At 44.5% G+C, this 4,373-nt stretch overlaps 1 non-coding gene across 1 annotated transcript; it reads left to right on the top strand.

Moving 5' to 3' along the window:
• Positions 1-1,155: 1,155 nt before the first annotated feature.
• Trnas-gga (transfer RNA serine (anticodon GGA)) lies at positions 1,156-1,239 on the top strand. The gene is given in 2 exon segments: positions 1,156-1,195; positions 1,205-1,239. It is a non-coding gene; the product is annotated as a tRNA-Ser (tRNA).
• The last annotated feature ends 3,134 nt before the right edge of the window (positions 1,240-4,373 follow it).

The raw sequence follows: 4,373 nt of genomic DNA on the forward strand, positions 1-4,373 counted from the left end.
CGAGGGACTTCAAGTGTCGTATCGTCACTGTGGATGAAACATAGGTACATTACTATACTCCTGAGACCAAACAACAATCTAAACAATGGTTTACCAAGGAAAGAATCTGCAACAAAAAAGGCGAAGAGCATTCCTTCGGCGGGAAAGGTTATGGCGACTGTCTTTTGGGATTCGCAGTGGATAATCCTCATCGACTATCTGGAAAAGGGTAAAACTATTACAGGTGCGTATTATTCATCGTTACTGGACCGTTTGAATACCGAGCTGCAAGAAAAACGCCGGCGATTGGACCGCAAAAATGTCCTTTTCCATCACGACAATGCTCCAACACACACATCATTAGTTGGGGTCGCAAAATTAATGGAAATAGAATTCCAACTCATTTCACATCCCCGCTATTCTCCAGATTGGCTCCCTCGGACCACTATTTGTTCCCTAATTTGAAGAAATGGCTGTGCGGGAAAAAGATTTTATTCAAACGAGGAGGTGATTGCAGCAACTAATAGCTATTTTGCAGACTTGGACAATTCCTATTATTCGGAAGGAACCAACAAATTAGAAGAGCGTTGGACGAAGTGTATAAGTCTAAGAGGAGACTATGTCGAAAAATAAAAAAGGTTTTCCTCAAACACGTAAGTAGTTTTTATTTTTGCACTGACATTTCAAACGACCCTCTTACTAGAAAGCGGTGGATACGTGTCCCACACGTGAGTGACGAAAGAGTGATCCTATGAACATCATATTCGTCAGTTCCTGTCACAACATGTACATTAACTGAACTGTTGCAGCTGAAACAGTAAGTGAACGAAATATAAAGAATAATGCAAGAAACTGTCATCTGCTGATATTAATTTGGAAACTGAGTGACACAGATGTGCACCAGTAGCCATCAAAAATAACGAAATGCTCAGGTCGTTTCTCTACGAGCTCCGTCAAAAATACACAGCAGTTCTCCTGAGGGTGTTCATTTCCTAGAACTTCGGAAAGCTGTATTCCAGTTTTGGTACCGAATATCAATATGTGGTGGATGACGGATATAACAAACAATCGTCCCCTGCTGTACGCATGCTAATGAACCTACAAAACATACCCAGAAACTGAGCTTCATGAGATGCACGGTGATACATCCATCGCCGATTTAGGCACCCACAGCCGGCCTGAGTGGCCGAGCGGTTCTAGGCGCTACAGCCTGGAACCGCGCGACCGCTACGGTCGCAGGTTCGAATCCTGCCTCGGGCATGGATGTGTGTGATGTCCTTAGGTTAGTTAGGTTGAAGTAGTTCTAAGTTCTAGGGGACTGATGACCTCAGAAGTTAAGTCCCATAGTGCTCAGAGCCATTTGAACCATTTGAACCTCCCTGCTAGACCTGTTGTAGAATGGTGCGGTGACAGCCAGGTTGATGCTGTTCTCTGAACAAAAATTGCCAAATTCTGCTGATGTAATCTGCAGGTCATTATCAATCACCATGGTTTCTGGGAACACTCCAGTTGCAAAAATGTGAGATAAAGTCTGGATTGTTTTCGTTTATGATGTAGACACATGGAAACCTGCAGCTTGCATTGATGAAGACCAACCGACAGTAACCCAGAAAGGAGCCTGCAGAGACAGATGTGTGCAAAGCCATGGTGGTGATGAATCTAGCCAAGGAAAATACTGTTGCCTGCTTGCTCTGACATGTTGTAAATGCTGCTACCATTTCGGCAATGTCTTAGTCAATACTTCTACAGAAGACAGGTTCGTGAGTTGACCATTTGATTTCACCAATGACCTTCGTGAAGGTGTGTCAAGTCTTATCGGACAGCTCGCGGAATGACGAACATTGTCTCTTTGATGCGATAGTATGCCATTGAGAGCAGCCAGTTCGTTGCGACAATAGTAGTATGCGTACACATATCCGTATCATAGGGTCTTGGCGTCTGCTGTCCAACCATGTTTTACTAATAGCAGTGGCAAGCTCATTATGCTTTTCCAGTAGTAATATTGACAGGATATGTATGCTGGCATATTGTGCTGTGGCCAATACTGGATGTCACAGTGGTACACCGAAAGGAACAACACATATCGCTGGAGGTGACATGTCACCCTACTTGGATTATTATAATTGGAATAAACAGTGGTAATCGGGCCTTATGATCAGTTAATGATGTGGCTCGCCTTCTGTACGTATAATGGCGTGTTAGTGTTTTGGAAACGAATGAAACTGACCGTTACACATCATAGACTTTATGGAAAAGGACTTCTTCCAACCTGTACTTGGATGCATTTGTCACCACTGTTAAGTGCTTGCAAGGATCGTACGCTATGAGGCAAGGTGGGTGGAGAAGAGGTTGTTTAGATCACGGAAAGCCTTATCACAGTCAGGTGTCCAGTTACACTTAACTATACTTGACGCTTTTGTGCATGAGCTGATAGAGCGGCTCAGCAATGGCTGCTGTATGAGGAATGAATTTTCTATAATAGTTATGTTAACCAACAACGGATTTGAGTTGTTTAGCATCTCTGGCGGCCAGGAGTTTCTGAACGGCCTTGAGATGTTGTGGAGTGGGCTTTACTCCTGATCTGCTAACCACATGACCCAGATATTCACATGTGGTACAAGAAAAAAGCATTTTACTATATTTCATTTTAGATTCGCTCACCGTAGCACACCGAACAAAGGGTCCAAGAAGTTGTCTGGACCGTGTATGCTCTTCCAGTATCAATGATATTGTCCAAGTAGTTTGAGGTCCATGGTACATCCAATTGAAGGTGCTCTATGTATCATTGGAGTATGGCCAGTGCACTGGCAATGCTGAAGGTGTAGAAATCTCGTTGTCACTGTGGAATCCTCGTTGCCACTGTCGTGTGTTGTACCACGCGAAGCAAGGGAGAGGATGTTATTATGGGTGGCCGGTATCATCTTTCTAGAACACAAATGCACACTTGGATTAACATGGTTCTTTATTTACCTGAACAGATAGCTGCTACTTACCTTTAATAGAGTTCATGTGCTGTGGTACAAGCTCATTCGTAATAGTCTTATTGCAGACAATATCGGTAATCTTGCTATTACTCTAATCTGGTCCTGCAATGTACTGTCGTAGCCTGCGATAATATACCCGCTCAGCAAGTGAATGACAGATGCCAAACTGGAGTGTGAGTCAGTTAGTTAGTGAGTTGGTCCCTCTGATCAGTGGCACCAGCCTAAATACTTGCTGTCGATAGGGCGTTGGCGGCGTGTTGCTTGTCAGTGAGTCTTTGGCCTCTCTCCTGATAGGCATGCTTCATCCAGCACCTGCTATCGACCTTCGCGCGACATCTTTGCCGACTGATGTGCTGGCAACAGCTTACGCCAACATAGAAGAAAAGCCCATTTTATCAGAAAAGGCCATTAGTATTGATGACCAACATGTTTTTTGATGCATCGTCCAATGGAAGTTGTAAGTACACATTGCATAAGTCATTGATTGCAGAAACCTTTACTCCAGCAAAGTGCACCTTGACATCTTCCACTCTAGGTGTCAAGTAGGCATCGATGACAGGCTAAGTGTGGATGGTGGCTTCGAAATCTCGGCAAATTCTTGGTGATATATTCGTTTCTCAACTAATACTATGGGCATGGCCCCCTGACTGTTGAGAATGGGAGTCAGGATGCCTTTTTCCTGCAGGCATTGTACTTCAAGTAGAAGCTTATCACGCAGTGCAAAAGAAACATTGCGTGCCTGTGATGTCAGTCGACAGTTGCAAAACACATGAGGCATATTTTGAACTAAGTTCCTTTATGTATGAGCTGGTGACAAACGGTTTAATAGTGTTTTTGGATTCGTGGTCTTCCAATCCAAGGGCATGGAACAGATCCAACATCAAAATGTTTGTGGCCCTGTCATATCGATCACAAGGATGCAGGCTGCCAAGGAAACTGTGTGGTTCTTGACTCGTTGGACTTTGACCTCGATGGTATAGTTACTGTGGCTTTTTAGCCATCTGGCAAACGTTTCCAGAGAGAGGGAGCCCATGGAGGAATATGCTTCCCAATCGACAATGGTTGTTGAAGATACGGAACCAATTTGGAACACCGCTGGGATGGTGTTGACAGCCACTGTCAAAATTAATAGCCTATCAGAGATAGGGAGAATGACTTGCAAATTTAGGACTTCTGAAACATAAATACCTGCTGTATCATCCTGGCTGGACTCTTCAGGGTCAAAGATGGGTACAACTGACGTCCATCACCGGCCGCGGTGGCCGAGCGGTTCTAGGCGCTTCAGTCCGGAACCGTGCGACTGCTACGGTCGCAGGTTCGAATCCTGCCTCGGGCATGGATGTGTGTGATGTCCTTAGGTTAGTTAGGTTTACGTACTTCTAAGTTCTAGGGAACTGATGACCTCAGATG

The sequence above is a fragment of the Schistocerca cancellata genome, chromosome 4 (assembly GCF_023864275.1).
Source record: "Schistocerca cancellata isolate TAMUIC-IGC-003103 chromosome 4, iqSchCanc2.1, whole genome shotgun sequence".
Lineage (NCBI taxonomy): Eukaryota > Metazoa > Arthropoda > Insecta > Orthoptera > Acrididae > Schistocerca > Schistocerca cancellata.